This window comes from Bufo gargarizans, chromosome 8 (genome assembly GCF_014858855.1).
Source record: "Bufo gargarizans isolate SCDJY-AF-19 chromosome 8, ASM1485885v1, whole genome shotgun sequence".
Classification (NCBI taxonomy): domain Eukaryota; kingdom Metazoa; phylum Chordata; class Amphibia; order Anura; family Bufonidae; genus Bufo; species Bufo gargarizans.
The window spans coordinates 27,932,496-27,945,115 of record NC_058087.1 but is presented as its reverse complement, the minus strand read 5'-3'; the positions used below and the strand labels follow the sequence as shown (position 1 = coordinate 27,945,115).

General features: G+C 45.5%; 1 protein-coding gene across 3 annotated transcripts in view; it reads left to right on the top strand.

Annotated features, from left to right (window-relative positions):
- The window catches only part of ATG9A (autophagy related 9A), a 38,987-nt gene that overhangs the window by 673 nt on the left and 25,694 nt on the right, over positions 1–12,620 (top strand). The window contains exon 2 of one of the 3 annotated variants that reach the window (XM_044303932.1): positions 1,218–1,332. The exons of 1 other annotated variant lie outside the window; for it this stretch is intronic. The gene's annotated coding sequence lies outside the window, so the exon portion shown is untranslated. Of the gene's footprint in view, positions 1–1,217; positions 1,337–12,620 lie in introns of all 3 variants that reach the window. One more of the 3 variants, XM_044303934.1, reaches the window with a different exon arrangement.

Genomic DNA, 12,620 nt, shown 5'->3' with positions numbered 1-12,620 from the left:
AAAGACTTAACATTTTCTTTTAATATTTTATTTTAAATATGCAAATTTGGGCTTAAGTGCACCGAGGGGGCGGGTCCTAGACACCGGGTGCACCCTGTGCCTCCTCTCTGCTTCCCTGGACGTTCCTTCTTCCGCTTGATTTACAGGGCCTGGCATCCAGGCGAAGAAAGGATTGTCCAGAGCCGAGGAGCTATGGTGCACCCAGAGCCTAGGGGCCACCCCTTGGTGCACTTAACACCTAATTTGCATTATTATTATTTTTTTTTTTAATCCTTATTTCTCCTAAATGCAGCAACGAATTGCGGGAAGAAAGAAATTCTGGCCGTTTGAATGGGGTTGATCCTGATGCCCGATGCCCTTTAATATTGAGGGTGTGAATACTTTTGCAATGTGCTCGCTCTGACAACAAATACTATGTCCGTGACCTTGCGTCTGTTTCTACCTACATCTACACAAGCAGTGAGCGTTTCGATTATTTCATCACCATGGACAGCGGAGGAGTATAAATTATATATGTCCTAGATGCATGAATTGCACTGTAATAAATATCTGTCCGGGGGGGGGGGTGTGTACACGGGGTTATTACGCTCCAGTGTAGCCTGTAATCACTGTGGATATAATCTCTCACTAATTACATATCTGCTTAAAGGAATTGTCCATTCTTATGTAAATGACTCCTAACTGCTGTATAATTAGAAGCTTAACAACTTTCTAATATATGTTGCGTTTTAATTCCTTATCACTTTTGCTTGCTGTCAGTGAATGGCAGCAGTCTTAATAACATGCGGGTGCTAGAAGCCTGGTCAGTTCTGCTCTCAAAGTCTGTTACAATGTATCAGGGTAGATACAGGGTTGGAAGGGTCTGGGCTACACCTGATACATACGGTCCATAAGGGGGCGCTCCCCTTCACTTGATTTTGTCACTTTACAAATATCCCTATGGATTTTATGATCGGTGTGCGCGGTGATAATGGAGCGTAGGATACCAGAGAAGGGGACATGCACGTGACCTGTATATGTAGCGTGTGCCCGCGGTCACTGCTGTGTGTCGCATGTCTCCAGGGACGAGGACGCTATCGCACGTATGTCTGCTCTTCTTATAACGCTCATGCACTATAATAAGCGGAATAAAGGTCAGTGGCCCTTTAAGACGTTGCTGGAAATACTTGACATGAGCCAAGTGCAAATACCATGACTCAGACGCGGTTACATATTAGTTTCAGTTTCCCTGCGTGCAGCCCTGATGTCTCATCAGCCGTGAGCGAGGAGAAAAGACACAAGTAAGGACCCCGGGGGCCACACAGAGGATGTCTGCAGATATCCCATCCAAAGGTGGGTGAGTAGGAGCAGCGAACACTACAGGCTACATATTATATGTGAGGAAGAGGTCGTATCTACATAACATAGGGGGTCATCCACCAAACTGCACGATATAAGGCTCATGAACAGTCACTGTCACTTCAAATTACTGACAGCACCCCTTAACCAGGAGGCAGCATTATAGTAGTTATATTATTGTGCATAGGAGGCAGTATTATAGTAGTTATATTCTTGTACATAGGAGCAGTATTATAGTAGGTATATTCCTGTACATAGTAGCAGTATTATAGTAGTTATATTCTTGTACATAGGAGCAGTATTATAGTAGTTATATTCTTGTATATAGGAGGCAGTATTATAGTAGTTATATTCTTGTACATAGGAGGCAGTATTATAGTAGTTATGTTCTTGTATATAGGAGGCAGTATTATAGTAGTTATATTCTTGTACATAGGAGGCAGTATTATAGTAGTTATATTTCTGTACATAGTAGCAGTATTATAGTAGTTATATTCTTGTACATAGGAGCAGTATTTTTCACAGGTTAAGGACTCATGCACACAACCGTATGCCCTCCGAGACATATGATCCGTGAGCGGGCTATATGTCCCGGAGTGGCATACATCGTGCGCACAGCATCATAGGTTACTATGATACTGTGTGCATCGGGCCACCTGCGGGACTACTGTCCTGCATTCATTTGATCATATAAGTGCAGGACAATAGTCCTGCGTGCAGCCCGATGCGCACAGTATCATAGTAACCTATGATGCTGTGCGCACAATGTATGCCGCTCCAGGACATATGGCCCGCTCACGGATCGTATATATTTTAGAGGCCATACGTCGTGTACATGAGCCAGCCCTAAGGGGAAGGGAAAACACCAAATACACCCCACAACAAATAGACAACAATCTAGGCCTCAATAGCTAAGGAAGAGGGATGGTGACCTCCTAGAAATCCCTAGGCCTTTCCCTAACTCCTGCCAGTATCAGCAGATCCTGATGGTGGAAATATTCTCACACCAGATACCTAAAGCCCTGCTAAAACTCACGAGCCCTACGATAGGTAGCAGGGGATGAGACAGCTGGTTCCTTCCAGAATGAAGGAACCTGCGTCTCCCTGAGGCTTAGAAACAACACACACCAGATAATAAGAAACAGCGAAGGCAGCAAGTACTTAGCTTAGAGATGAATGGAGAAGCAGGAGATCCAAGACAAACCAACACTAGCAACTCCAAGCACAAACTATCAACCGCATGGTCAGCAGTGTGAGGCGGACCTAAATAGAGCCTCATCACTGACAACGAGCGGCACCTGAGGAGAGGAGAGATCCTGCCAAACAACAACAACATACATGGAGGAAAACAGAGAGACCTGTCAGATAGCCTCACTTGCAGCAAGTCTATCCGATCTCCTTACCTCTCACAGGAGGGACCGTGACAGTACCCCACCCCTTCTACGGGTGGCCTCCAGACACCCAGGACCGACTTTATCAGGATGCGCCCTGTGAAAGGCCCTCACAAGGCGACTGGGATTCACGTTGGTCGCAGGAACCCAGATTCTTTCCTCTGGACCGTAACCCTTCCAGTGCACGAAGTACTGAAGAGATCCTCAAAGAATACGTGAGTTCACTCTCCTGGCAATCTCTGAAACGCAAGATTACCATCCACCATGACAGGAGGTGGTGGCAGGGAGGAGGGTTCAGCAGGTTCAACATATCTTTTCAACAATGACTTGTGAAACACATTATGAATCTTCAAAGCCTGCGGAAGCTCAAGACGAAAAGCCACCGGATTAATAATGGCAGAGATCTTGTATGGCCCAATAAACCTTGGCCCCAACTTCAAAGAGGGTACCTTCAACTTAATGTTTCTTGTGGACAGCCACACAGAATCACCCACTCTTAGGTCCGGACCACACGTCTCTTGTCAGCCATACGTTTATGCTTCCGCCAAATAGATGACAACGGAGAGGAGAATCTTTCCTCTTCAGGTATACCAGAAGTCTCAGTACCAGAAAATGTGCCAAACTGCGGATGGAACCCAAAAGCACCAAAAAACAGCGACTTATCAGTGGACTCCTGTCTACGGTTATTTATGGCAAACTCGGCCAACGACCAAAATGAAAACCACTCTTTTTGATTCTCGGAGACAAAATATCTCAAATAAGTCTCCAGATTCTGATTAGGGAGCTCAGTCTGCCCGTTCGGCTGAGGATGAAAGGCCGAAGAGAAGGACAATTGGACCCCCAGACGAGTACAGAACGCCTTCCAGAATCTGGAAACAAATTGAGTCCCTATATCAGACACCACATCAGAGGGAATGCCGTGTAGTTTCACGATATTATCGACAAACACTTGAGCGAGAGTTTTGGCATTAGGTAAACCTGATAATGGTATAAAGTGCGCCATCTTGCTGAAGCGGTCAACAACCACCAGAATCATAGTTGTCCCAGAAGAATTAGGCAAATCTGTGATAAAGTCCATGGACAAATGAGTCCAGGGTCGGGATGGGATCGACAAGGGAAGTAGAGATCCTGAAGGCCGAGTATGAGCCACCTTAGCACACGCACAAGTCTCACAAGCTGCCACGTAGCCCTCAAACACATTTACAGTAACCCTGGCCACCAGAATCTTTGAGAAATGAGATCCACAGTGGATCTGCTCCCAGGATGTCCCATAAGAACAGTATCGTGATGTTCCTAAAGCACCTTGTGTCGTAGTTCTGAAGGGACAAGCAACTTCCCCGAAGGACAGAAATCGGGTGTCGCTCCCTGGGCCTCCAACACCTCTGCCTCAAGTTCAGGATAAAGGGCGGATACAACCACCCCATCAGCCAATATCAGAGCAGGATCCTCCGAATCACCCCCCCCCCCCTTCGGTTAAGCTACTGTCACGGAAGGTGTACAGGAAACAAGACAATGCAAAATTAATATATGACTCACTGGATCCAAAACTAAGGAACAAAAGGGAGACCCCTGCATAAGACATGGCACTCTCCCTGACTGCTCAGCCTATGCGAAAATCCCAATAGTGGATGATCGCATATCCTCGTACCTCGACTATATACCACCTGAACACCCTACAATAGTGAGGGGACACGACCACCGGCTCCCTACACTAGACACGGAGGGAGTCAGGGTCACCTGGGATCCAGCAAACAGAAAATCACAAATAAATGTACAGCACTTATCTTGTAGAAGACTGGAAAATAGGATCAGCATGCGCACACACACTCCAGGAAGTTGTATAAGCCGCACACTAATGCAATTTTTGGGAGGAATTTAAAGGGATGCAATCAGTCTAACTACATGACAGCTGAGAGAGGCTAACGAGATGAGGAACTGAAATTCAAAACAAAGAAAACTCAAGGAGGAGGTTCTGAAAGGCTTCTGTCAGAGCTTCTCAGCTGTCTGGTTGTGACAGTACCCTTCCCTCTACGAGTGGACTCCGGACACTCAGAGCCCACCTTCTCAGGATGGGACCTATGGAAAGCCCTGATGAGACGAGTGGCCTTAATGTCCGTCACTGGGACCCACATCCTCTCCTCAGGACCATAACCCTCCCAATGAACGAGGTACTGGAGAGAACCGCGGACAAGATGAGAATCCACAATCCTAGAGACCTGAAATTCAAGATTCCCATCAACCATAATCGGAGGAGGAGGCAAAGGCGAGGCTACAATGGGTTGAACATAAGGTTTCAATAAGGACTTATGAAAAACATTATGGATCTTCCAAGTCTGAGGAAGATCAAGACGGTAGGCAACAGGATTGATGACAGACAGGATTTTGTAAGGCCCAATAAACCTAGGACCCAACTTCCAGGAGGGAACCTTCAATTTGATATTCTTGGTAGACAACCACACCAGATCACCAACATTCAGGTCTGGACCAGGCACACGTCTCTTATCTGCCACACGCTTATATCTCTCACTCATGCTCTTTAGATTATCCTGAATCTTTTGCCAAATAGAAGACAAAGACGAGGAGAATCTGTCCTCATCAGGTAAACCAGAAGACCCCTCTCCCAAGAAAGTCCCAAACTGCGGATGAAACCCATATGCACCAAAAAATGGTGACTTATCAGAGGACTCCTGACGACGGTTATTTAAAGCAAACTCAGCAAGGGACAAAAAAGAACACCAATCCTCCTGATTCTCCGCCACAAAACAGCGCAGATATGTCTCCAGGTTCTGATTGACGCGCTCCGTCTGGCCATTCGACTGCGGGTGGAAAGCAGAAGAGAATGACAACCGAACCCCCAAGCGAGAACAGAAAGCCTTCCAGAATCTGGAAACAAACTGTGTGCCCCTATGTCTGAAGGAATACCATGCAATTTGACAATGTGATCAATAAATGCCTGCGCCAGCGTCTTAGCATTGGGCAAACCAGGAAAAGGGATGAAATGCACCATTTTGCTAAAACGGTCCACCACCACCAGAATCGCAGTCTTCCCCGAGGAACGAGGCAGGTCCGTTATGAAGTCCATGGACAGATGTGTCCAAGGACGGGAAGGAATGGGTAAGGGAAGGAGAGGACCTGATGGCCGTGAATGAGGGACTTTGGCACGAGCGCAAGTCTCGCAGGCTGCCACAAAACCCTCAACCGACTTACGAAGCGCAGGTCACCAGAATCTCCGAGCGATGAGATCCACTGTGGCTCTTGCCCCCGGGTGCCCAGCAAGGACCGTATCGTGGTGTTCCTTAAAAATCTTGTGTCTTAAAGCGAGAGGCACAAACAACCTCCCAGGAGGACAAAGATCAGGAGCCTCTGACTGGGCTGCCTGCACCTCTGCCTCCAATTCAGGAAAAAGAGCAGAGACCACCACACCTTCAGCCAAAATGGGACCCGGGTCTTCAAAATTCCCACCTCCCGGAAAACAACGTGACAGGGCATCTGCCTTCACATTCTTAACCCCAGGGCGGAACGTGACAACAAAATTAAACCTTGAAAAGAACAAAGACCATCTGGCCTGTCTCGGGTTCAGACGCTTGGCTGACTCCAAGTAGGCCAGATTTTTATGGTCAGTAAACACGGTAATAGGGTGTCTGGCTCCCTCTAGCCAATGGCGCCATTCCTCAAAAGCCAACTTGATGGCCAACAATTCCCTATCTCCCACATCGTAATTTCTCTCTGCGGAGGAGAGTTTCTTCAAAGAAAAAGGCACACGGTCGCCATTTGGCAGGAGAGGAACCCTGAGACAAAACCGCACCCACACCCACCTCAGAAGCATCAACCTCAACTATGAAGGGTAGAGAAATATCAAGTTGTACCAAGATGGGAGCGGAAGCAAAACTCTCCTTGATATTATAAAAGGCCTTACGCGCCTCTACCGACCAGGAAGAAAAATCTACCCCCTTTCTGGTCATATCAGTGAGTGGTTTAACAATAGAGGAATAATTCAAAATAAACTTCCTGTAATAATTGGCAAAGCTCAAAAACGCATCAGCGCCTTCTGATTCTCAGGAAGCTCCCACTCAAGCACAGCGCGGACCTTCTCGGGGTCCATGCGAAAACCAGAAGCGGAGAGAAGAAACCCCAGAAATTGAATTTCTGGAACCGCAAACACACATTTTTCCAGTTTTGCATATAATTTATTCTCCCGCAGGATGAGCAAGACCTGACGTAAATGTTCCTTATGGGTTTTGAAATCAGGAGAAAAAATCAAAATTTCATCCAAATACACTAATACAAATTTTCCCATTAAATGATAAAAAATGCTGTTCACGAAATGCTTAAAAACGGCTGGGGCATTCATCAAACCAAAAGGCATAACCAAATTCTCAAAATGGCCCTCAGGGGTATTGAAGGCCGTCTTCCATTTGTCTCCTTCTCTGACCCTGACCAGGTTGTATGCCCCTCTTAGAACTAATTTGGAAAAGACTTTAGCCCCAACAATCTGGTTAAACAGGTCCGGGATCAGAGGAAGCGGATAAGGGTCACGAATAGTGATACTGTTCAGCTCCCTGAAATACAGACAAGGTCTTAAAGAACCATCTTTTTTCTTAAAGGGGTTGTCCGGGTTCAGAGCTGAACCCGGACATACCCTTATTTTCACCCCGGCAGCCCTTCTGAGCCTAGCATCGGAGCATCTCATGCTCCGATGCGCTCCAGTGCCCTGCGCTAGATCGCGCAGGGCACAGGCTCTTGTGTTTTCAATAACACACTGCCGGGCGGTAACTTCCGCCCAGCGGTGTGTTCGGTGACGTCACCGGCTCTGAGGGGCGGGCTTTAGCTCTGCCCTAGCCGTTTTACTGGCTAGGGCAGAGCCAAATCCCGCCCATCAGTGCCGGTGACGTCACCGGGGTTCCTGTCAGCCCCATAGAGAGCCCCGGTACATCACCGGAACTCAGAAAAATGCCTTTGCCCTGTGCAATTTAGCGCAGGGCAAAGGAGAGCATCGGAGCATGAACTGCTCCGATGCTCATGTCAGGGGGGCTGCCTGGGTGAAAATGGAGGGCTGTCCAGGTTCAGCTCTGAACCTGGACAACCCTTTTAACAAAGAAAAAAACAGCGGCAGCAGGTGACTTCGAGGGTCGTATGTGTCCTTTTCTCAGACTCTCCGAGATATAAGCACGCATAGTGACCCTTTCAGGTTGGTAAAGATTGTATAAACGAGATTTAGGGAGCTTGGCGCCTGGGATGAGATTAATAGGGCAATCGTACTCCCTGTGCGGGGTCAAATCCTGAACTCCACTCTCAGAGAAGACATGTGAAAATTCAGAGAGAAAAGGTGGTACAGTTTTAGTAGAAACCTCAGAAACAGATTCTCTCTGCAAAAGTCACTCCAACCATTTATTTGCCTCGCTTGCCAATCAATGGTGGGGTTATGTTTAGTGAGCCAGGGTAGCCCCAACACAAGAGGAGTAGGTAATCCGCTAAGGACGAAACATGACACATCCTCAACATGAGCATCACTCACAATTAAACGAATATTGTGAACTATGCCCTTTAATGATTTCTGAGAAAGTGGAGCGGAATCAATAGCAAAAACAGGAATATCCTTTCCCAAAGTGCACACCTGGAAACCATGAGTTATTGCAAAATGATTATCAATGAGATTGACAGCTGCAAATACATACTTCTCCATTTTGGCACACAATTTATTCTTTGTTAGGATCTGTAAGACCTGTCTCACGTGATCCTTATGCGTATCCATATCAGGGGAATAAATTAAAATATCATCCAGATAAACCACCACAACCCTGCCCACCAGATGATGAAAGATGGCATTGATGAAGTGTTGAAAAACCGCAGGAGCATTGGACAAACCAAAAGGCATGACCAGATTCTCAAAATGACCCTCAGGAGTATTAAAGGCCGTTTTCCATTTGTCCCCTTCCTTCACTCTTATCAGATTATATGTCCCCCCCCCCCTCAAATCATACTTCGAGAACACCTTGGCGCCGACAATCTGATTGAATAAATCTGGGATCAAAAGGAAGGGGATAGGGATAACGGATAGTGATGTGATTAAGCTCACAGAAGTCCAAACATGGCCTAAGAGTTCAATCCTTTTTTTTTAACAAAGAAGAACCCCACCACCACTGGTGATTTGGATGGTCTATTATGACCTTTAGCCAAACTCTCGGTGATATACTCTCGCATGGCTACTCTTTCGGGTTCAGAAAGATTATACAACCGAGACTTTGGCAATCTAACTCCGGGAATAAGGTTGACAGGGCAATCATACTCCCGATGAGGAGCAAACTCCTGGTCTCCACCCTTAGAGAATACATCCGAAAAATCTGAAAGGAAAGGAGGTAACATCTTAGCGACATGCTAAGACAGTTGTCAAGGCAGAAATCGCTCCAATCGAGAATCTGTCTTGCTTGCCAATCGATAGTAGGGTTATGTTTGGTTAACCATGGTAAACCTAACCCCAGAGGATCAGGCAAACCCTCCAGCACAAAACATGAAATGGATTTAATATGAGAATCTCCCACCTTTAGGCAAATGTCCTGCACCATTTGAGACAGACACTTTTGAGAGAAAGGGGCGGAATCAATCGCAAACACAGAAATATTTTTGTCTAATGCGCTTGTTGTCAAACCATGCATACGGACAAGCTGGCCTTCCACTAAGTTAACCCCTGCCCCACTGTCAATAAATACTTCCATTTCCACAGTTTTGGAATCTAGCGCCACCTTGGTAAGCAGGAGAAGTCGGGTACTACCGGTAAAAGACAAAAGTACATTCTCAACTTCCCCATCCACACTACCATAAGTGAGAAGAGGACTAGACACTTAGGACTTTTTTTTTCACCTTGATGTTTAACATAAGGACATACGTTACAAAAATGTCCTCCTTGACCACAGAAAAAGCAGTCTTTTCTTAACCCTATAGTTTTTATCACCTGGTCCAGGTGTGACCTGACCCAATTGCATTGGCTCATCACCAAATACGAGCTCGAGTGTCTCTTTACCCAGAGTGTCAGAAGAGACTGCTTCCCTGTATGATAATACGTCCTGAGCGAAAGGAACTTTAGATCTCTCCCTCAAGCGTCTATCAATACGCACCGCCAGAGACATGACCGCCTCAAATGACTCTGGATTTGCGTGAAATGCCAAGGCATACTTCAGGTTCTCAGACAGTCCTTGACAGAATTGACTACGGAGAGCTGGGTCATTCAACTTCGTATCAATTGCCCACCTCCTAAATTCAGAGCAATAGGACTCAGCTGAACGCTCTCCCTGCCGCAAGCAATGCAACTTAGATTCGGCCAGGGAATCCCGATCTGGGTCATCGTAGATAAGTCCCAGAGCTCTGAAAATTTCATCTACCGACCGGAGGGATTGTGAACCAGTCGGCAAAGAGAAAGCCCAAGACCGAGCGTCACCTTTCAGCAACAAAATAATAATCCCCACTCTCTGACTCTTGTCCCCAGAAGAGGTAGGACGCAGGCTGAAATATAATTTACACGATTCCATAAACCCAACAAAGTTGTAACTTCCCCTGGAAAACCTATCTGGGAGAGCAACCTTAGGTTCAGGGCAGGCCTGGTTCCCGCTGCCGGAACCCACCGCCTGTGATCTCTGAAACTGTGCAACGGCCGTAAGGAGTCAGCCACCTTCAAAGACAGCCCCTGCATATGATCGGCCAGTGCAGAAACAGTATCCATAGCTGCAATGCCAAAACAAAGGCTAACGGTTTAGGCGATTGATAATGTCACAGGTTAAGGGGAAGGGAAACCACCAAATACACACCACAATGAATAGACAACAATCTAGGCCTCAAAAGCTAAGGAAGAGGGTGTCACGGAAGGTGTACAGAAACTAGAAGACACAAAATGAAGATCCGACTGACTGGATCCAAAACAAAGGAACCAGAGGGTAAGCCCTGTAACAGACCTGGCTCTCTCCCTTACTGCTCAGCCTATGCAAAAATCTCTATGGTAGAAGATTGCATATCCTCGTTCCTCGACTGTATGACACCTGAACACCCTATAATAGTGAGGGGACACGACCACCGGCTCCCTACACTTAATACGGAGGGAGTCAGGGTCACCTAGGATCCAGCAAACAGGAAAACAGAAATGAATGAACAAACTTATCTGTAGAAGACTCAGTAGTAGCATCCAGCATGCACACACTCCAGGAAGTTGTATAAACCGCAAAGTGATGCAGTATGGGAAGGGATTTAAAGGGATGCAATCAGTGCAACTACATGACAGCTGAGAGAGGCTAACGAGATGAGAAAACGAAAGCAAAACAAAAGGAACCTCAAGGAGGAGGTTCTGAAGAACGTCTGTCCGAGCTTCTCAGATGTCTGGTGGTGACAGAGGGATGGTGACCTCCTAGTAATCCCTAGGCCTTTCCCTACATACACCAGATACCTAAAGACCTGCTAAAATTGACAAGCCCTAGGATAGGTAGCAAGGGATGAGACAGCTGGTTCCTTCCAGAATAAAGGAACCTGTGTCTCCCTGAGGCCTAGAAACAACACACACCAGATAATAAACAGCAAAAGCAGCAAGTTCTTACCTTAGAGATTTCTAGAGAAGCAGGAGATCCAAGACTCAGCAGGAGATCCAGCACTAGCAACTCCAAGCAGAAACTATCAACCACATGGTCAGCAGTGTGAGGCGGATCTAAATAGAGCCTCATGACTGATAACGAGCGGCACCTGAGGAGAGGTGAGATCCTGCCAAACAACAACATACTGTGGGGATTCGCTCGGTTAGGCAGGGTAAGCGGAAGCAGTACAGAGGCAAAAACAAGGTTTTAAAGCAAAGTTCAGTGTTTTATTCACACATAAGGAAAAACAAGCCAAAAGTAACGGTGTTCAGTTTTGGTGCCTGTTCTCACCACACAAAGTCCACAATGCAAACCGAGGCCAGGAACCTCGGTGACACATATATTCCGTCAATGACAGCCCCTTGTTCCTTCTTACAATACATAGAGGAAAACAGAGAGACCTGTCAGATAGCCTCACGTGCAGCAAGTCTATCCGATCTTCTCACCTCACCTCTCTCACAGGAGGGACCGTGACCGTATTATAGTAGTTATATTCTTGTACATAGGAGCAGTATTATAGTAATTATATTCTTGTACATAGGGGACAGCATTTTAGCAGTTATATTCTTGTACATAGGAGGAAGTATTATAGTAGTTATATTCTACTATATAGGAGACAGTATTATAGTAGTTATATTCTTGTATATAGGAGCAGTATTATAGTAGTTATATTCTTGTACATAGGAGCAGTATTATAGTAATTATATTCTTGTACATAGGGGACAGCATTTTAGCAGTTATATTCTTGTACATAGGAGGAAGTATTATAGTAGTTATATTCTACTATATAGGAGACAGTATTATAGTAGTTATATTCTTGTATATAGGAGCAGTATTATAGTAGTTATATTCTTGTACATAGGAGGAAGTATTATAGTAGTTATGTTCTACTATATAGGAGACAGTATTATAGTAGTTATATTCTTGTACATAGGAGCAGTATTATAGTAGTTATATTCCTCTACATAGGAGCAGTATTATAGTAGTTATATTCTTGTATATAGGAGCAGTATTATAGTAGTTATATTCTTGTACATAGGAGCAGTATTATAGTAGTTATATTCTTGTATATAGGAGAAGCATTATAGTAGTTATATTCTTGTACATAGGAGCAGCATTATAGTAGTTATATTCTTGTACATAGGAGGCAGTATTATAGTAGTTATATTCTTGTACATAGGAGCAGCATTATAGTAGTTATATTCTTGTACATAAAAGCAGTATTATAGTAGTTATATTCTTGTACATAGGAGCAGTATTATAGTACTTATATTCTTAACCA